The sequence below is a fragment of the Cavia porcellus genome, unplaced genomic scaffold (genome assembly GCF_034190915.1).
Source record: "Cavia porcellus strain 051 isolate PalLab524CR breed Dunkin Hartley unplaced genomic scaffold, mCavPor4.1 scaffold_18, whole genome shotgun sequence".
NCBI classification, from domain to species: Eukaryota; Metazoa; Chordata; class Mammalia; order Rodentia; family Caviidae; genus Cavia; species Cavia porcellus.
This window is the reverse complement of record NW_026947501.1, coordinates 62845244-62867430: the sequence shown is the minus strand read 5'-3', so window position 1 is coordinate 62867430 and position 22187 is coordinate 62845244.

Here is a 22187-nt window from a genome sequence, read left to right as displayed (position 1 = left end):
CCCAAAGTCAGTCACTGTTACTTGTCACTAACCAAGATCCCAGGAAGTCTGCAGAGTGGACAATGGGACCTCAACTCACCTCACCCACTGGGCAGGTTGCAGGTTTGCTGACTTCCATCACAGACAGAAAGCAGGATGCGTCAGTAAGAAACATAAGGGGATTTATTAGCAGAATTTTAGAAGTCCATACTCGAGGAAATACGATATGGGTCCTCAAGTGGGAGAAAGGTATCTTGTGGTCTGGAGCTGGGCATATTTATGGGGACTTGGGGTGTGTCCCCTTAAGGCAAGAGAGTAGAGAGTGTCAGGGTGGCTGGGCAAGTACTATACAGAAAAAGTTCCCAAGCCCTGCTCCTGGGACCAATCAGAAGGTGCTGTCTTCAGTTTTTCTGGCAGGAAATCCAGCAGGTTTTTGACAGGTCAGCCTGAGGAGTGGCCATCGTGAGATTCTTCAGTAGTCCACTCTTTCTCTGCAGAGACTATTTCTTCTCCTGCCTTTATTAAATACGAAACCTCACTATCTCTTCACATGGCAGGTCTTGTCAGTTCTTTGTGCAGGACAACAAGAACCTGGAAAAACCTGGAAGGAGACTGTAGCACCCCGGCACCTGACAGCACCCTGAGATGAGCTACATTAATGCAAACATTTCTCATGCGTTCAAAGCTGAGACCTGCTGTCCTCCCACTAAAGAGCATCTTAAGGCTGGGTACTGGCAGGAAGAAGTGCAGTTTACAGGTGGGAGGCACAGGCCCGGAGCCCAGTTCCCTGCCTTCCTGTCTTTAAGAATCTTAGGAATTTTTCCTGGAAGGCAAGTTACTTGAATAACTTTTGTGTCCCAAAGCTGAAGTTTTTATCAGAGTATTTCTTAAATATTACCATTTCCTTGTATCCTTTTTAACTGATCTTTATTTCTTCTATCCCACCTCATTAACCATCTGTATGTATAGCAACATCCATTTACTAGGGCTAGAGGGGACCCAGCTGTGGTAGACTGGGGAATACTGTCCCCATCCCCAAGAGACTCTAGAACCTGTGAAATGTCACATACATGGCCAAGGGGAACTTGAGTGTCTGATTAAGGTTAAGGATCTTGACATGGGGAAGAGTACCCTGGGTGATCCAGGCAGGGCTGACCCAGTCACATTTATGCTTAAAAAGCAGGAGACTGTTCCTGGTGGTCAGAGGGCCACTCGACCAGGAAAGAATGGCCAGAGAGGCGATGGTGGTAGCTGTGAAGACAGAGAAGGAGCCAAAGCCCAGGAAGATGGGCAGCCTCTGGGGCATGGAAAAGCCATGTAGGGACTTTCCCTGGAGCCTGCAGAAAGAATCACTGTCCTGTGGAGGCTTTGGTGTCACCACTGAGACCTGTGTTGGGCTTCTGACCTCCAAAGTTGTAGGACAATTTATGTATGTGTTCTTTCTTTTTTTCTGGGACATCATTTTTGCTATGTGCTCCAGACTGGTCTTGAACTCATGTCAGTCCTCTTGTCTCAGCCTCCTGAGTGCTGGGATTACAGTTGTGCACCACCATGGTGGCTTTATTTGTGTGGTTTTAAGGTACCAAGTTAATGGTGATCAAAAGCTAGTAGTACACGGACCAGGCTGTGGGGAGACAGCCCTCTACTTCCTCCCCAAGGGGGCTGCATAGCCTAGGTAGACATGCACCCACCAAAGGTTGTCTCCTGTGTTTCCTCTAGACTCTTCTTGGACATCTCTAGCCCACTCTTCTAGCCTGCATGGGCTGTGCCCTGGGCCGGTCTTCACAGGAAGGGCCGTATAGCTGGTGCACCCACTCAGAGTCCTAAAGGACCGTGGTGGCTATTGAGTGACTGTGGATGGGACTTGGATGTGCAGGAGCTGTGGGTGAGAAGATATTACAGGCCTCAGGCTGCAAGGAGGGCCGGGCACTGCACATCGAGCCAGTGCTGGGTGAACGGGAGCAAATCTCCCACCTACCACACTTCAAGGCATCCCAGATTTCCAAGCTTAACCTACACCTTCCAAGTCATTAGCAAAATATGCTAGCTAAGGAAGCTTTTAATTTAATCTCTAATTTCTAAGTGTTTAGACACATGAGATTTGTGACTCCATTTATATTCTGTGCTTGAGTGTTACTTTCTGTGCATTGACTTTATTGACAATTCTGAGTGTGCACATAAACACATTGTTTCCTATACAGTTCAATTATCTAGTTGGATTTAGTGGTGCATGCATATAATCCTAGCACTTGGGAGGCAGAGGCAAAAAGGATTGCCATGAGTTTGAGGCCACTCTATGATACATAGTGAGCTCAAGGCCAGCCTAAACTACATAGAGAGACACTGTCTCAAAAAAAACAAAAAAATCCGGAAAATAGTGTATCGTGGTCTATCACAATTCACTTATGCAAATCACCTCTTATTTAATGAAGGTGTTCAGAGCAGGACACTCCAAAAGTATGCCTTTCAGATAATTTTCTAAATTAAAGATGCTTAAAAAGGAGCAGCTGCAAGGAGAACAATCTGATTTTCCTTCTTTTTCCTACAAGCAGGAAATGGGGTTTCCATATGAAAGCTGTACTCCCTACACCAGCAGGCAACTATCCTTCCTACCATTAAGAATGGAAAATCGCTACAGACAAAGCTTGTTTGACTGACCCTTGTCTCTCTGGTCACTTCTCCACCCAGAGAGTGACCAAGTCCAGATGCCTTGTCACGGTTTACTATTTACTACTCTTTGCACAACCCAGCACGTAAGTGTCATCACTGTGACATCACTGGAACTTTATTTCTTTATGAAGGTTCTCATGCCACATGTCACTGGACCTGTAATGACTTTGTGAGCTTTTCTACTGCTACTTTGACTGATGACAAGTTAGAGGGCCCAGCTGGAAGACGCTAAGCAGTAAATTTTGTTAATTGTCCATGAGACATGTAGGTGATTTCCAATGTATTTTCCATTTTTATCCCTTCTGGTTGTTTTAAACAATTTCTATTACCAAGCATTTCAGTGGTTCTTTTTCTGTTTTTCAGGACAAAGCAGTTATGATAGGATAAAACTGAACAAAGAATAAATAGCAACCCATTAGAATCTCCTTTAAGACCCCCCAAATTCTGAAATAGCCTATGATGTTTAAAGCCTAATAATTTTAGTGGTACAGTTGTCATCAAGTTGTCAGTATGGTACAGAAAATTAGGGACCTGGTGCCTTGCAACTTTGACAAATCTTTATTTTTGCCAGGTGACCTTGTCAGCTAATGAGTTTTTTTATCAAGTTGTTTTGTTTTCCAAACCCTAGTTCCAGGGCCAATGAGGATGCGTGGTTGCTGTACTAGAAATGTTCCTCTTTTCACTCTGTGCTGGTGGTCAAGCTTCTTTGCACAGTGATGGCCTCAGCAGATCCTGGGCAAAGGGGATCAGGAGGAAACTGGACCTTTTTGAATCCTTCTATCTACCATCTTCTTTCTCAGTTCTTTTAATATAGGGAATGAAACCCCCAACCTACTATATGTCTCGTTCAAGCTCTTGTTCTCCAAAGTCAAAAAATGAATTTTAGGAACAATGGAGGTTAAGAGAGGAATGTATTTATTGAGAAAAAGAAAGCTTCTGTCTGAGAGAGACAGAAGGGGTCCTGAGTGGGTTGCCAAAGACTGTTTATTCTAGGGACTTTATAGAGCAAAACCATGAGGTGAGAGGGCCCCAAAGTGGGGGAAAAAATGGGAACTCACAACGTGGACATGAGTTGGGACAGAACTATGGTCCACAGAAAAGACTAATTACTCAGGTAAAATTGATTAAGTCAAGGACAAATGGGGAAGCAAGTCACAGAGCAAGTGGGCATGCTTAAAGAGCAGTGACTCTTCCTAAAAGGAGTTGCTGGCTTCTGCAGGGTGATAGAGACCTATTTAGAATATCAGTCTTTAGGATGTGAGTGTATTTGCTTGATCCTTCTTCTCAAGGCCTGGCCCACAGCAGGTGACTGTCTCCCTCACAGTTGCAAGTTATCTGGGCTTCTGCACTGGCTCCTTTCAGGGTTCATCCCTGTCTGACTGCCTATGACATTTCTTGCAAACTCAGTTGCCTGTAACACTTTCAACAATTTCAATCTCGTCACAACAGCAACAGAGAGAAGGAAAGTGGGGGCCCTAGGAGCTGCTGTTAAGAAGGCGACGGGCTAGAATGCAAACCGGGTCTATCTGTGATGGTAAGCAGCTGCACTGTGGGACCTAAGCGAGGCCTGGGCTCTGAGTCAGACTGCAGGGAGAGGTTGCTAACAGAGCCCCACGAATGCAAGGCACAGAGATTAAGGACTCATCCACATCACACAGCTTGTTCACAGAGAGGGTGGGATTAGAACCAGGATTTGCGGTTCCACAACCACCGAGCTCAGAACATGAATTATGCCACACCAGGGAGTGTGACTTCATCCTCAATCAGTTACTCAGGAGCACTGCATTGGAGACAGAAGAGCACAACCTCACGTGGTTCCCGGGTACTGAACTTTGGAAGAACTGAAAGCCGGGCAGCCACTTACTTCTTACTGAGATGAACTCTTAATTAGGTGGTTCTGGTGAGATGAAGCTCATGGTACTGGGAAAACAACAAGAAGCCAGTGAAAAGCAGAAGAAAACACTCAGAGCTGGAGAAATCCTGCTGCAAGGAAGCCGCTAGAGTGCATTTTCTAGACAGCAGCACTGTGGTTTTCCCGGCATCACAGAATTGACAGCTGGGCCCGGGCTGGCTGCTGCCGCTCTGTAAGTTTTAACGGCTGCTCACTTGATTCCAACAGCATTAGGGATGCAGCTTGTTTAGAGAGCTCAGTGACACAGCAGCACTGATAGGTCATTAACCCGATACTGCTAGCTGCTCTGTCTAGACAGCAGGTTACAATCAGGCTTTCCTGACTGGGCAGATCCAGTTTCCAGGCCTGGCTCCTAATATTATTTTCTAGGCACACGTTTTTGGGCATTTGTTTTGCTTCTCTAAGCCATGTTGGTCCCTTCTCTAAGGAAGGATAATAAAAGAGCAGCACAGGCATCCAGCTCTTAAACATACTAATGAAAATCAGTGTCACTGCAAATTTTGAAAAAAATAAAAAGAAACGTGACAAAGGTCTCTTAAACCTTCATATGGGTCCTCGGCTCTTTGTGCCCTTGATGGAAGAATACAGTCAAGACACATAAGCATTGCACAAGTACAGGCAGATAGAGTGACAGCTTCAAGGGAGAAGGCAGCAGAAATTCACTGGCCCCAGTGAAGTTTAGGTATCTTTTATGCACACAAAGTTTACTTCTGGTGCTCAGGAAACCAGGTAATTATAATGCATAGCAACAGTTTTTCTTAGAAGTCACTTTGGAATTGCAAAATATCTTCTGCCTGGGCCAGGGATTTAGCTCAGTGGCATAAGCACCTGCCTGGAAAGCATGAGATCGTGAGTTCACTTCCTGGTACCAAAAAAAAAAAGCTGTTTCATTCCTTTAGCTGGGGATTTAGCTGAGTGACAAAATATCTTTCTGTCCTTTTTAGATGTTCAGTGTCTCCTCAGGGACTTTAGCCATGTAAGGAATTTAGAAAAGATAAGTTCTTCAGATCCCAGGCCAAGGCAAGAGGGACTTTAAAGACTGGTCCCTTTCCTGCTGTCCTTGGGCCAGAGGCCATTGCAACCAAGAATGAGGAATGGCTTGCTCTGCAGTTAGATGGCTAGGTCTCCAGGCATCGAGGAATTATATACGGTGTACAGCCTTTAGGGGTCACTGTGCTCTGTGGGGTTGCTTTGGGTCTGGGACCCTAATGCATGATTATAAATTCAGGATGTTGCACATTGAAGTCTTCCTGTAATCGCTGGCAGCGTGTGCTGCTTTGCCCCCATTTCTAGGCCTGCTAATGTCTAACGATCTGCCTAACTATAATCATAGCCTGATGCTAAAGCTTAGATGTTCTAAGAGGTGGACACGTATTTTTGTCACTAAGTGGTGTGACTCCAGTGTGATTTTTTGCTTTTTAATGGCCACAAATTTCCAGGAAAAAGGCTTTAATTGGAAAGTTAGAAAAAACATGAGGAAGGACCCCAGGTTACATAGCTGGAGGGGGTGCCCTCTGAGACAGGGTTTCAGACAAGTGCTTGCAAAGGTGCGAAGCTAGCTGTCACTGATTAGCTGGTTGAGGTCGTTGGTCATTATCGGTAGTGTCACAGTGCTAGCACCTGTCTGATAGATTCCTTCTCAGGGAAGGATCGATTCTGTCATTTCTGTCTCAACTAAGTAGGCTCTGCCTTTCCTGGAATCCAGGTGTGACAGGCTCAGGACCAAGGCTGGACATGTCCATACAGAGCTGAATATCCCCGGGCATCCCCTACCCTGGTGTCTTCAATCATCAAAGGCATGGGATTGTCACCTGGATCCAAAGAGGTGACAGGAAAACAAAGGCAGGAAAACTTCACTCACCAGCCTGTAGATCAGGGTGCAGGTCCACCAATTTCCATCACAGAAAAGGACTTTCCAGTGCTTCTCACTGCGAGGTGTGAAGGGGTTTGTTAGGCAGAATTTCCACAGGGAGCAGGGCAGGAGGAGAGGCAAGCGGGATGAAACAGGAGCTGAAACGTGTTATGTGCATTACCAACTCCCCACAGCATGTGTAATCATTCCCTACGCAGACAGGTACTAAGAAAAAGAAAATACACAGTCAAAGAAGGCAGAGTGCAGGCCCTCAAGCTGGCGTCTGAAGCTGGGAATATTTGTATTTTGGCTGTGGAAATCTGTGGAATTTGTGAATCTAGAAGAAGTTTAGGCTCAGTTTCTATAAAGAAGACATGGCCCTTCCAGAGGTAGAAAGCTAACTAATGGCTCATTTTACAGCTGAACGCATAGCCCATATTACCAGGGGAAGCCAGGGCGTCATTTATTGTATTTCTTTAAAGATGGGGTGATCAAGATTCTTTACCAAAAACATTTTTTGAAATCTTTGAATCTGTTTCTCTGTCTTAAGTTCAGGTTTTTGCCCTTTACTTTATCAATGAGGCAACTTTATGGACATAAAGTATCTTTAAGAAATTTTGGTGTCAAGGTTCCAGCCAGAAAAGATGTATAAGCCTAGATATAGATGCAGAGAACCATTGGGGAACTCTGAAGTTGCAGTCTTTCTAAAAGTACAGCTGATTTGCTTTGGTTTGGTTTGACACAGAATCTCCATATGTAGCCCAGGCTGGCCTTAATGTCTTGGGTGATTCTCCTGCCTCAGCCTCCGGAACGCTGGGATTATAGGTGTGCCTCACAATGCCTGGCTCTAGAAGTACGATTTTTAAATTATGATTTTTCCTTTCTAACCTACCTCAAGATGACATAAATTCAGAGCTAATTAGCCTTGTTTTGCCCACTGAGCTGAAAAGAGATTTTACCCAGAGTTTTAAGGAAACAAGGATATAAATAGTCAAGCCTTGTTTTGCTTTCAGTTACCTACTGGGCGTCTGTCGACCTAAGCAAAGAGTCATGGTTCATAGCAAAATGGCTTTGAAGTCTTGGACTGTCAGACTGGAAGAAAACAGAAATCAGGCTTTTAATGAGTAACAGGCAAGGAACCCAGGGTATTTTTCCTATTTCCCATCCCCACAGTGGTCCCTGACTATGTTATGACTTTATCACTTTGGGTTTTTGCTATGAGCTTATATATTCGTGTGTGTGTGTGTGTGTGTGTGTGTATGTGTTACTGGGGACTGAACTCAGGGCTGTCACACTGGACAGCATTCCCCAGTAATCTCTTTCCTAGGGACAGGATCTCTCTTTAACTAGCTAAGTTTCTCAGTCTGGATCAAATTCAAATTTCCCTGTCTCAGCTTCCCAGATTTCCCAGATAACTAGAAACATGCCTCTTACCACCACTGCTTGCTTTAAGTATTTATTCTGGTTGCCTGCTTTTCTAGATTGCCCTATCTCTTTTGAATTAATTTATATAAAAACAGTAGAGCCGAATCTAATCTATTTTCAAATTATTTTTCCCAGAAGGTCCAAACTTCGTAACTTAGATCTTAATGCTACTCAGGCTGTGATACACACATCTTGCTTTAAGAAAGATGCGGCTCTTTGTGAAGAGTGTGCACAGGCTGTAGATTCTGGTGAACTTCTGCACACAATCGGGCCCCACAGGAAACTCTGCTAATGCTAACTCTCTGTTTTAGGTCTGAGAAATTCTCAGTGATTCGCCTGTCTGCCCCAAGCTTTCATTTGACTGCTCATCCTGGAGAGGCTGAAGTTTCAGGATTTTAAAAGCCTGAGACTCATCGGGGACCCTTCCTCCCTCTGAGACAAAGTGAAGCAGCGCTCAGGTGTTGCTCACACCCCTTCCAGCCTCACAGGTGTGAGCTTACAAGGTAGGATTTGCTCCTATTCAGGCTTGGTGACACCAATAACCCAGGAGACGACTGCCAGGCAGCTTGCTGCTCATGGTTCCCAAAGAGGTGCATGCCAGCCACATGCAGGGCTGCAGAGGAGGGCACCTCTGACAGTTGGGAGGTGGAGGAGACAGGAGGCAGATGGTGTCAGAGTCTTCATTGTGGCTCTTGTAAAAAGGAACACGCAAGGCTTAGAGCTGGCTTCTTGGAATCATTTTAGCAAGCTGTGGGGTGCAGGTGCCATCCTAGCTGCCTGTACCTGCTCCAGAGTGATTAGGGTTCTGGCCCGGAATGGAAGTTCAGAGTGATGTCCCCACTCAGCATCCTTGGAGATGTTCCAAGATCAACGGAGGATCCCAAATCCTTAGATGCTCAAGTCCTTTAGGCACAGTGACACGGTATTTGCGTATAACCTACACATCAACTGGTACAGTTCACATCATCTCTAGTTATGGTACCATTACAGTGTGGCTGTTGTATAACTTGTTATACTGCATTGTTTAGGGAATTCTGGCAAGAAAAAGATCTGTGCATGTTTGGTACAGACAGAGACACTGTTTTAGGGGAAAAGGTACTGGGGACCAAACCTAGTGTCTTCTACATACTACACAGACTGAGCTTTTTTTCTTCTAGCTTTTTTTTTTTAATCCACAGTTGGTTGAATCTGCAGATATGGTGGGCCATGTCATGGGCTTGGCCCTGCTTGGCTTTATGGTTTATACACTGGGTCAACATGAGAAGTCTAGAAGCTTAACTAAGTGATTCAGCAGCTGTGTATCCTGGGATGCAGAGGACAAGTCACTACTGTTCTAGGATATTGTTCATTATGTCAGTTTGCCAAGGTCAGAAGTTTAGCTAAGTGATGCAGCAGGAGGCTGGTGTCCCTAGTTTGTAACATCCTCTGCCTGTGCAAGAGCAGGGCACCAGCTGGTGTGAGTGCTACACCCACCCACGGGAGCAGCCTGCATACAGCAAAAGGCAAATGAGGAGAGGCTGATAGCTAAGCTGGTTCTTCGGAGGAGGAGCTCCAGTCTTCACCTTTAGATTGGACATCATCTCCTGGCTCCTGGCACAGACTTTTCAGCTTCTGCCTGAGATTCCTGCCTTTGTCACAGACTCTTTGGTCTTCTTTGTAGATTCTTCAGTGTTCCCTCATACATTCATCAGCCTCCTGATATAGACTTGCACAGGACACTGCAGTGAGCTCCAGCCCTGGGGCTGGACCCTTCAACCTCCAGCATGCAGAGACCCTCTGTACCTTCCCTCATCTGATTTTGTGCCTGACCACTGTGAGAGGATATTATGATTTCTTTTACATTTGTGTATCTTGTGTTACATCTGTTTCTCTAGTATACCCTGTGTCTTAGTTACTTTTCTCTCCTTGTTGAGACAAAATACATGATGACCAAAATGAAGGAAGGAAAGATTGATTTCTTAAAGTTTTAGGAGGTTTCCATTCCATATTCAGTTGGCTCTAAGGTACTGTGGTGTGGCTGAGGGGCAACTGTGCATGGTGGCTGCAAACAGAAAGAATAAACAGGGCAAAAAAGCAAAAAACACTCCTTCTTTCCTCCCTTGTATTGTATGCTGGCTCCACACCTTGGCAGATGCAGTACTCATACAGCTATTCTCAGTGTTAATCAAAAACGTTAGATTCAGCTGCCTCCATGACTGCATGAATCTTGGGGGCCACCTAGACACAAACCATAACACGCTTACTGATACAGTTGGTTTGCAGATGACAGAGCACTTTCTGTCTCTGGAAACTGGTCAGTCTTGGGAGTGGCAATCTCTCTTGGGCTCAAGACATCACACATTAGAAGACATGAAGGCAGAACTCATCCTGCAGGATTGCAGGGCTGTGTCTTGGTTGCAGATAAGCCCAGGGTTGTAGGCCTCCAAATGACCTGGCTCTGTGGCCTCCAGCATGCGCTGCTTTGGAGGTGTGGGGTGTGCTGCGTACTAGGATGTGCCTGCTGGATGGGAGTCCTTGCCTCCCTCCATCATTTGCAGCAGGTCTGGGTTTTCCCCTCTTGTTCTATAATAGAAACACAGCACTCAGCCGGCACAGTCACCTGAGTGAGATGGCTTTGGGTAGGAACTTCTGCAGGCTGTGCCTTCTGCATCTTACTTGCTATGGTTTGTTTGTTCATTTTCCAGGAAAGGACCATGCCCAGGCTTCTTATTTATTTCCTAGGACAAGGAGCTGTCCCAGTAATACCCGTGAATCCCATTCTGTCCACTCAGCCGCCCTTCCCACCTTGGCCTGAGCTGGCTCCTTAGCATGGAGTCTGAAGTCTCAGCCCCACGGCTGGGAAAAGTAGACAGAAGTACATTTATACTCACTCACTTACACACAGCTTTCTCCCTTATAGGGTGAACTGAGGACCAAAGCCCCATTTTAGGAGTTTTGACATGTGGGCTTTTCCCTCCCCAGTGGAGTCCATGTGCATGGTAGGGTCCAGCCAGCAGTTTGTGTTATCTCCTCACATTTGTTAAATGAATAAGGTTCATTACAGTGGTATATCTCTCATTCAGCATTCTTTTGTTTACATATCTAAAATTGTCAACAATATTTAATATTTCCTTTAACGTGGCTAGGAAGAACATGCATACATATTCATAATTTAATTTTTATTTGGAACATTCATTCTACCAGCAGAGCAGTGGCAACATGAGCTGTGTTTTCACCTGGGGGAGTAGAGATCTGGGCAAGGTCTCTGTCCACTACCCCAGCCCACTGGAGTCTCAATATGAGTACATAGAAGCAGAGAAAAGTACAGATGCCCGTGGCCTACAAGTTCACCAGAGACCTGCACAGGGCAGGCCCTGCTAGAAGAGCAGGGAAACTTGTCCCTTCCCTGCAGACAGGCAGAGCCTAAAGGAGGAGGCAGGGTGTCTTAGTTACTTTCTCCTCACTGGGACAAAAAAAACCTGACACCCACAAGTGAAGGAAGGAGCTTATCTTGGCTCACATTTCATCTGCCTGGCTCCCAGGCAGCGTAGCCTGGCAGAGGGGCACAGTGGAGGGGCAGAGCGGAGGAGAGTTGCTCAAGGCACAGCAGACAAAGGAGGAGTGGTAGAGAGATATAAATTCCACCAGGCCATGAACCAAGTGACCCATCTCCTCAGAGCCAGACTCATCTCCCCATAGCAAGCTGGCTGTACTGTACTCTGTATCCAATCACCTCCCAAACACAAACTGTTTAGGTCTAAAGCTCATGAAGACGAGGTCACTTAGTTCACATCTGTCTCACCCAAAAGGACTGGCAGTTTGGCAGTAAGGTTGTTCTCACCCATCGTTGTACCTCCTGTGCTCACCACAGAGCTTGGCAGAGTGGGTACTAAGTTGATGCTAATTGCTCTAAAAGTCTCCACAGGATTTAGTTTTTCTTTCCATCATCACTATCTTCAGTCGAGGTTGTACCTGGATTAGTCCTGTGTCTTTTCCATGGTTCCCCATCTTTTCCGGTCCCCACATTGCGAGTGCACCCCCACAGAGATGGATCTTCAGCATCATTTTCATTATAGCTTTCTTCGCTGTCCTTCCCTCTGCAGAAATCCAGAAGTGCTTCCTATTGACTAGGCCCACATCTGATTTCTTCATTCTGAGGTTGGAAATGTCACAGGCAGTTCAAAGGATAAAAGGAAAGAACTCAGTGCATAAAAATTTCTTGTCAAACATTCAGAATGGTGTGGGTTATGGTTAATTGCGGTAGTCCCCAGAGTATCCTATTTTCCTCCCATCCAGGTGTGCAGTCACTGGAATTTGTCTTCCTTTTGAATCTTAGGGGTAGCTATGACTTTGTACTGGCCATGGGGTGGAGGCTTCAAAGCCCATGTTTGATTTCCCTTGCCCCCTGTTTTCCACAGGTAAGGTGACCCTGGCACTCTGCCACTGGAGCCCTACAGGTAAAAACTCTCAAGGACACCCCTGCTATCTGGGCTGGTCTCTGACAAGTGGATGGTAGGGCTACTGTTTCCATTCCACAGCAGGAACCATTGCCCCTCCACACAGAGCGGGAGGAGGGTGAGAGAGGCTAAAACTTACACAGTTCACTCAGCTACTTATGAGAAGAACCAGGATCCCCCAGGCTTCAGTGCAAGATTTCCTCAGTGGTGCTCCTTTAGGCCCTTCTCAAGATACACAGGGGCAGATAAAGAAGCACAAGAGTGCTGCCAGAGCTGGTTTAAATGATAGACTTACCACCCGCCAAGGAGTCCCGTCTGGTAATAAGGACAACGACATCTGTCTGCCAGTTTATGGGAAGAATGAAAAGGGCTAGGATTGAAAACACTAGCAGATGTGATCAGGGACTGGTGAAGTGAGTTTGTCCCTTCCCAGGGTCTGGCTATTGATCGGACTATTAGTCTGTCTCTCTCCCTCTATTCACCCCCCTAAAAGCCCACTGGAATGTGAGCCTCGGCCCTGTTCTTCTTCCCACCCTGGGCCTCTGCTGGCAACACCCACAGAATCAGCCATAGTGGCAGACTTATTCCTGATAACACCAGCTACACCCAGAGGGTGCTGGTTAGGAACTTTGGGCCTCCTACATGAAATGTAGCACCCTTGGGCTTGTTCCGTCACGTCACTGCACCTAATTCCTCTCCTACGCGTGTGGGAGATCATGGTGGAGGAGCTCCAGAGATTCCCACTCTTACGAGCACCAGGGGAGCAATTAAGTCTACAGCCAGGATGGGGCCCACAGGAACTGGCTGGTTTCCTGTTCACCTCCAAGGACCAGATCCTGCACACAGCACTTCACATTTTCTCCCGTTGTCAGAGGGCCCCTAGGGCAGCTGAGGAATGCAAACTTTGGGAGGAATGCAAACTTAATTGGCAGTAGTCAGCTCAAGATGATTCCATACTGATAACTAAATAATTATGGGAATGCACTGTGGTAAGAGTTCAGAGAGCTGACTAGACACATCTCCAGCTTGCTTTGGGGAACTCACAATCTGGGTGACAGTGAGACATTTGACCATGATTTCACCAACTGTCTTCCTCTCCATGGTGCATTGTGTCAAGCTTTTCTCTTGTTTTCTGAGCATGAGGACCACCATCCCCACTGCAGTGACCTTCTTTTAGTGTCTTGTCTGGAGCGTCAGGCGTATGTACTCCAGAAACATTCTGAAGAAGAGTTATTATTTCTTCACTAAGAAGAAGTAATTCTGAAGAAGTTATTATTTCTTCAGTAATATTCTCCCAGTAACTGGAGCACTGTGTTGCAGACTACTGGGAACACCTGCATTTTAACTGAGTGCATCCCTGTTCTACAGATTGTGGAGGGCTAGCCACGCCAGTGGCCAGTGTAGACCAGTGTGGGCCAGCACTTTTCCTTTACCCTTTTCCCTCTCTTTTTCCTCTCCAACTTTTTCCTTCAGTACTATGGATTGAACCTACAGTCTTCCCACTGAGCTATCCAACCCTTTTCTATGTTTATTTTGAGTCTGGGTCTCACTAAGTCTTGAAGTTGCCAAGTCTGGGCTCCAACTTGCAATCTTCCTGCTTCAGTTCCCAGAGTGCTAGGATTACAGGATGTGGCGTCTGGATATGACTTTCTAGTCAGTCTAGCCAACTGCAGGTCCAAGATATCCCTGTGCCAGGGACGAGGGCAGAGGAAGGGAGACCACGGTCCTCAGAACAAGAACCTCATCGTCTCCTCCCTTTGCAAGTGGCTAAACCCTTAGTTGGTCTGGAAAGAAATTCAGGTGGAAACTCAAAGAAAATGCCTTGAGAAACAAACTGAATCTCCCTCACCAAAATAAAAAGCCAAACAGGTCCATCAGAGTAGCCTCTTAAGCCATATTCAATGAGGTAATAAAAACCAGTGTTAAATGTCCAGTTAATCTAAACACAAAGCTTGTTGGTTTCCAACTTCTCTGATTCTAATCCAACCATAGAGACCTTCATCCAGCCTGTTGGGGTGGGAGGTTTTGCTTTTGTGTGTGTCTATAATGGAAAGCTTGAAGATTTCCTCACCACAACACATTATATTGCCAGAGATGGCTGGAGTTCTGTTGGATGAGTTCATATTTCCAACTTTGACCACCTCTTGGGCACACTGCAAAATCTTTGCCAAAAATGTTCATTTTCTATCTGATCTTATAGCATTGACTCTCCATCCAGCCATTGCTTACTGACTTACTCATTCACTCAGCAGGAGTCGATTGAGCATGCCTAGGGGCCAAGCAATGTGCTCTGTGTTCCCCAAAGCCACATGGTCGCTTCTGTGAATTCTCCTGAAGCATCTTATCCAGCTTCATGGTTTTAGCTAGAATTTGCTTACTGACTTTATCATCAACATCTCCAGACAGAGACTCCTTAATATTCATACTCAAATCCAAATATCTGCTAAACATCCACAGTTTAATGTCCAATAAAGAGTTTAAACTGAACTGGTTCCAAAGAAACTCATCAATCATTTTTCCCTTAGTTTCTTCCCTCTCTGTCTCTCTTTTCCTCTCTCTCTCTAGATATATAAATATCTACGTACATATAGATACATAGATATCTCAGTTATTGGCACAAAAATTCAACTGGTCTCCAAAAATGATGCATGGTTTCTATTTTTTCGCACATCAAAGCTTAGTCTCCATCTTTTCCCTTCTGTCTAGAACCCTTCCTCAAATCCCTGTTATCCTTCACCCAGATAGGTCCCCCTCTTTTCATCTCTGCCTTTTGGATTCCTTAGTGTCTCGCTTTCCTGGCTCAACTGGTCTCCTGAGCTCATTCCTCAGCACCCTGATGCTACCTTGGGATTGTTGCCAGAGATGTCTATTAAAACCTGTGTGTAGGGCCAGGATTTAGCTCAGTGACACAAGTGCATGCCTGGCAAGAGCAAGATTGTGAGTTTGATCTGCGGTACCAAAACCAATACAAAACAAAACCCCTGAATGCTACTTTATGGTTTAGATCTAGATGAATGCTAAAAGCCTCATGTGATCACAGTGGGGGCTTTTGGGAGGTGACTGGATCATGGGGTGTGGTACTTGTGCCAGTCCATTGATGGTTTTATAGCTGATTTGCTGTTAGGAGAAGGATCTGGTTGTAAGAAGAGGTTCACTGGCAGTATGGCCTGGAAGGATGTATCTCTTCCTCAGCCCTCCCTCCTCTCTCTGTCTCCTCCCCATCACCACACCACAAGCTGCTTCTCCTTTGCTATGTCACCCTGCCTTGGAGACACCTATGAACTGAAATCTGTATAAACTATGAGCCAAGATGAACCTTTCCTCCCTTAAGCTATGGATGTCAGATATTGCGTCTCTGCAAAGAGAAAGCAACTACGCCAGTGAGCAGGGACCTTCCCTCCTGGGTCCTCCATGAAGCCCTGTCTCCGGCAGGTCAAGGTGGCAACTCTGTGTCCCAGGAGAGCTAAGTCTCCCCCACTTGCCACCTTCCCTACCCTTCTCTGACTGTAAATATGGCCCCTGTGAACTGGCTTGCTTGCGATCTCACATTCAGTCTGTGTTTGGCCTTCAGATGGTATGGCATGAGGAAGTGACCAGGGGCAGGAGAGAGAGCAACTGGGACATTTATTCTCCCGCCTCCCTGTGACCTGGAGGCTCCCACTGGTAGTGTAGGGCTGGCTAGTTTAAGTCATCATTCTCTCTGTCTCTGTCTCTCTGTCTCTTTCTGTTTCTGTCTCTGTATCTCTCATTCTCTCTCTGTCTCTCTCTGTTTCTCTCTGTATCTCCATCTATCTCTCTCTCTCTCTCTCTCTCTCTCTCTCTCTGTCTCTCTCTCTGTCTCTCTCTCTCTCTGTCTCTGTCTCTCTCTGTCTCTGTCTCTGTCTCTCTCTCTCTCTCTCTCTCTCTCTCTCTCTCTCTCCCTCCCTCCTTGTGGTTTTTCAAGACAGGCTCTCTATATGGAGTGAAGGCTGGCCTCAAACTGATGAAGATCCTCTTGTCTCAGCCTCGAAGGTGGTGGGATTGCAGGCACGAGCCATTGTGCCCAGTTCTCTCTTGAGTTCTAGTCACCACCTTCACTTCTGCAGCCTAGGTGAGCTGGTGCTGCTTTGGCTTAGAGTTGCCCGCTCAGCTTCCCAGCACCTCAGTGCAGGCTGTGATTTCCTTTCTCTCTGCCCACATCCTTGTTAATGACCCCTTCCTTGTCTGCTCTCCGCAACCCTTCCCCTGGGCTTGCCCCGGCTTGCTGGGTCCTTCCCATTGACCTTGACTCTGCTCTTTCTAGAAGACTTCTAGATACTGAAGCTAGGTTTAGGGCTCTGGACCCTGCGGTTGTATTTGCTGCTTGCTTATGTGTCTTAGCACACAGGAGAACAGAATTCAACAGCAGATACCTTGGGTTGAACCCCTGAGTCTGCTCTAACTTCCTGCTCAGAAAACCAAAGTCCAGACCTCCCAGGACAGCAGTATTCCTGCAATCTTGTATGCTGGGTGCCTTGAGAGGCACTTTACATATGGACACATTTGGCTCGGAGCTCTTGGTCTCTGTCCACCTCTTGTGACAGTGACCTCCATGAGGAAAAGGATTCTTTCTTACAGTTTAGTGCCTGGTGTCCACTGGTGCTTACCAAAAAGGTCTTGAAAGGAAGAAGAAAAGGTGGAAGGAAGGAGGGAGGGAGGGAAGGCTGAGGAAGGGAAGGAAACACGTAGCTTAGAAGGGAGAGTTCCTTGAGAAGAGAGTGCAGGAAGGGTGCGGGGTATTGGTGGGCTCCTTCGGGTTGGGAGAGGATGGGACACACACAGCAGGCGGGGCAGGGGTGAAAGGACAGTGTTTGGCCGCTGCTGGGCAGTGGGTAGCAGAGGCAGGAGGGCCAAGGGCAGTGGGGAGACTGGCCTGGCCAGCAGCCCGGACCCCGCCTGTGTTCCACGCTCAGTGTGACTGTTTTCTGATGTGCGGGGGGAGCTGCTGGAGGGATGGAGAGAGGAGGAAGTACCTGGTGAGGTGTGCTACCCACCACCCCATCTGATCGCCAACCAGCCGTGTCATGACTGCCCTGCCATTGGCCTTGCCAAGCCGCCTTCCTCCACCACCACCTATCAGGCTCAAAGTTTGTTGCACTACGGAGCCCACAGGACAGATAGCCGTGGGCCCAGACACACCGTCGTTCTGTGTGACCTTGGCCAGGGAATTAGACCTCCTTGTTTCTCTTGCTTGTGAAATTGGCACAAGGTACCAGCCCCATCTGATGGGGATGCTCGGAGCCAAAGCACAGAAGCCACTCGGTCCCCACCAATGTCCCCTGTGCTTATGCTGTTCACCCCTCCCGCACTTTGCTCTCATGGCAGCAGCACTGTGGGCACCACGCTATGCTCCTGCCAATCCTGAACAAGTCCAGTCATCCACCAGAGGCCCCAGAAGTCCCTGGCAGCCTCGGGAACATAAAGGGCCTTGGGCAGGTTTTCGTCAGAAGCTGTCCTGATTGCTTAACTTTCTTTTTATCTCTCCCGGTGAAGAAAATTACACTTCAGCTCCGTGAACAAGAACCTACACAATATCTCCCTGGAGTGGCAGAGAGACCACCTGTGTCTGCCCTTGGCTTTGCTTTGCACCTTCGGTGGCATCTGGGGCTGACAGCAAAGCGCACAGCCCAATCCGCTTCTCCACTTCCTCGTGTGAAGATACTGTACAAGTCACCCCTGTGTCGAGAATCAGTGAGGCACAGTGGTATAGATACCTGGAAAGAATGGAGTTCAAAGCGCGGCATGGTGGTGCATGCCTGTAATCCCAGTATTCAGGAGGCTGAGGCAGGAGGACTGCCAGGAGGTGGAGGCCAGTTTGGACTACAAAGTGAGTTCAAGGCCAGTGTGAGCCACAGAGCAAGACCCTAGAAACAAACGAACAAGCGTTCAAAGACTTCATCCAAGTGTTCCTCTTTCTCTTTCTCCTCTGGATTCTCCATCTCCACTTTTCCCTTCTTTCCCCTCCTCTTCCCTCCCCCTCCTCCTGTTTCTCTTCCTGTTTTATCTCTTAGACAGGGTCTCTCTGTGCATCCCACGCTGGCCTAGAACTCACTACGTGGCCCAGGTTGGACCTTCAACTGTCAGCAGTCTTTATGCTTCAGCCTCCTGGGGGCTGAGATTACAGAGTTGTACCACCATGCCCAGCTCAGCTTTGCTTTGCTAACTGAATTCTGGGGGAACACGGACTCCTGTATCATGGGCCAACCCCAAATACATGTTGCCAGTCTCAGCTCCTTCTGCTAGGCTCTTTAAAACTTGTTGATTGTTTTTTAATTGATAGAGGAGTACTAATTTGAACCATAAGAAATTGTTGGTTAAAAATATTAGTATATCGATGACTTTATATGATGATGAACTTTATAGCATGATGAGCAAATTTTAAAAGTACACAAGATTCAGGGGCTCACCCCGTCCCAGTCTCCTGCCTCTCATCCCAGAAGGCAATTGCTTTTCCAGTGATCTGAGAAACAATTAGATCCCTTCCAAGAAGCACTTTACCTGCATGTTAGTTTGTATACATATGGGAAGTGCTAAGTGCATGTTGTGGGGTTTTGTTTATTTGTTGCCTTTATTTGTTTACTAGTAGCCACATGTCAACTGGAGCATGTGCACATGTTAAATGTCACCACTTTTGCTGCTGTAAAGGATGCCACAGTGGACATTGTTATGGTTTATTCCTAGACATCTTTCTACCAAAACCTCATGCACGCAGAACCGGGGATTGTGAAAGGTGGTTGGATCATGGAGCTGATAGCAGACTTGCTGCCAGTAGGTGGGGTGGGGTCAGAAGAAGCAGGTCACCATGGGTTTGACCTGGAAGGGTTTAACTCTCTTCTGGCTGCTCCCTGGTACTGTGCTGTGAGCAGCTGCCCTCTACCGTGCCCCTCTGCCATGCTGTTCTGCCTTGGAGCCAGGCAACTATGGCCTGTAAACTGTCAACCAAAACAAACCTGTCCTCTTTTAAGTTCCAGGCACCTGGTGTTGTGTCCCCGTGATGAGGAAATGACATCATCCACAGCTTTCCTCTGGACAGGATTGTGATCGAGGAGCCACTGGCAGAATCACCTCATAATGGGCTGTCCCCCATCCTGTGTCTCCCCTCTCATTCCCCTTCACAACCTGCAAATCTATTTTTGTCCCCCATAGTTCACAATGACAAGTGCTCCTCCTCTTCCAGCTGGGTTCCAATCCCCAGTGATTTGTGCTGGAGGTGGGGAATGGGATCAAGCTCATTTCCCACATTCCTTTGCTCACTGGCTTCATAACCCAAGCCAACACTTCCATCCATCTCTGGAGCCGCCTGCAGCCACCGCCTTGCAGGGCCGCAACAGAGTTCATGGCTGCAGCTGAGTGTCCTGCCCTGGCCCTGGTCTTGCCTTCTCATTTTGTCTCGCCAGCAGTCAGGACGCTCGAGGAAGCTCCTGGCTGTTCAATTGCCACACGGCACCCTGGTCGCTCTGTTAGCTTGTCCAGCATCTTTGCAATTATTTCATCTTTTTAAAAATTTACTTAGTTTTGTGGTGCCGAGAGTCAGTCGAACCCACGGCCTTGCACACATCAGACAAGCTCTCTGCTGCTGAATTACACCCCCAGCTCTAGTTTCCCGCCTTAAGACTCCTCAATTGAATGATCTGCTTCAGTTTGTTGGATCCCCACTTCCTTTAACTGAACACTGTGTCGACACACCCAAGGGGACAAGTGCCTTCAAGGCTGGTGTGGAAACTATTGTGCAATCTCTGGGCATGCCTCTTGGCAGCGTGTCCCAGGGGCGTTAAACATGAGCGCGCTCCTGCCTTATCTGTCAGACATACACTGAAAGATTTATGAATGAAATCAGCAGATCAAAATAATTCAGGGGGTGGGACAGGTGGGATGGTCTAGGTTGGTCCTGTGTGGTGGGTGATGAACTGAGCCGTTCATTACATTACCGTGTTGAAATGCATTACACAAAAGGGGACTCAGCCTGCTTTGAGTAATTTATCCTAAAGACAAAAATCTTGAATGCTAAAAAAAGACTTCTATTTAAGGACCTATTTTTCATAAGTACATGTTTGTGATACAGAACTAATACATTCATAATGGGCAGCTGGTGCATGTATATATCACATCTTAATCTTTTTATTCCCTCTATCCCTGCTCTCCTACCTGCCTCGCCCATATCTAGATCCCCTTCCCATTTGCAAAAGATTTAGCCCCCCATTTCTTCTCACTGCATTCCTAAATTATTTATATCTCAGGTTTCTCATATAAGAGAAACCATCCATTGTTTAAACTTCTGCATCTAATTTAGTTCACTTAGCATTATGTTCTCAAGGTGGATCCATTTCTCTACAGATGGCTCGAATTTATCCTTCTTTGTGGCTGAATAGTACTCCAGTGTATGTAAACGCCACATTTTCTTTATCCTTTTACCTACTGATGAGCATCTAGGCTGTGCCATGATTTGGTTGCTATGAGCTGTGCTGCTGTACACATCAGTACACATGTGTCACTGTCCTAGGGTGTCTTTAACTCTTTGGGGAGACACCCAGAGGAGAACAGTTGAGTCAAATGGAGTTTCTGGGCTTCTAAAAATTTCATCGTATTTGAAGCTATTGTGAATCGGAGTTTTTTCCTGATTTCTTTCCCAATCTATTAGTGGTGTATAGTAATGTTATTGATTGCAGTGTTGACTTTCTATCTTGTTACATACATTGCTGAAGTCCTTTATCACCTCTGAAAATTGTTGGTAGTCTTTTTTACCTTTTATTAGTATATATCCAATGAAATTTCTAATTTTAGTTGTTCTTTTTTTTCCTGAGAAATTTCCATAGTGACTGTGCTAGTTTACCTTCCCATCAACAATGTAGAAAAGCTTAAGGGCATATTTCAACAGCCTTGTTTATAATTGGTATGGACCTCATTTTCCAACACAGTGATGATCCTATCAGAATTTATGATCTATCCATTTATTGAACAGTTTTCAAACTCGAAAAGATTTCTCAGAAGCGAACATAACAACATAACATAACAAACATAAAAAGGTGCTCGTGATTTTTTTTAAACGATATTTTCAATGAAAAAGACAAGTTATAAAAGTCTATGCTGTGTGAATCTGATGAACAGCTTTCTCAGGTACCTAAAGGAGGATTTGCTGTATTCCAGCCCAGACCTCACAGGGCTGCTTTTAAATGGGTGGGATTATCTTGCTTCTTTGACTTGCTTGTACTTTCTGAGATGGTCTGTTGTTCTATGCTTCTATATACACCAGCGCTTTGCCTTGGAAACCTCAAACTTTTTGTCCCTCACTTACTTCAGAGAAGGAAGTAGGCGGGCGCTCTGGCTGAAGATGTGCCTGCATTGAGAGACACTGGGCGCTCTTATCTTAGCTTCTTTTTGGCAAATGTCATTTATCTGTTAAAGTTTTCATGACAGGGCTCCAGACAGCACAGATTGGTGACTGAAGGAAGAAAGCCACGTGCTAAGGGAGCCAGGATAGTCACAGAACCTTCCGCACTTCTCTGATGCCGTGATTAGCCACGCTCAACCATGCAGAGAGAAAGAATAGGACGTAGGTAGAGGGGGAACCCCCACCTTCACATACCCTGGCTGCCCTGTGCTTGTCACCTCCTGGATGTTCTCTGTCCATGGGGCCACCTGGTCCTGCATCCTGGAATCTGCCTCAGTTCTGCCTTTGCTTTTGGCTCTCCACACCTGCACTCGGAGAAGCTCCTGTGCGTGCTTGTGCGTAAAGGAGAGGTGACCTTTAGCATCTGACTTCCTGGCTGCATGCCCACCAAGGACAGTGTGGCCTAATGCTAAGGTAATGCACAAGCACTGTGCTCAGTGCCAAGAGAGTGCTAAGGAGATGAGCACCATCATCTCGTCGACCTCTCCCACCATGCCAAGGTGGGAT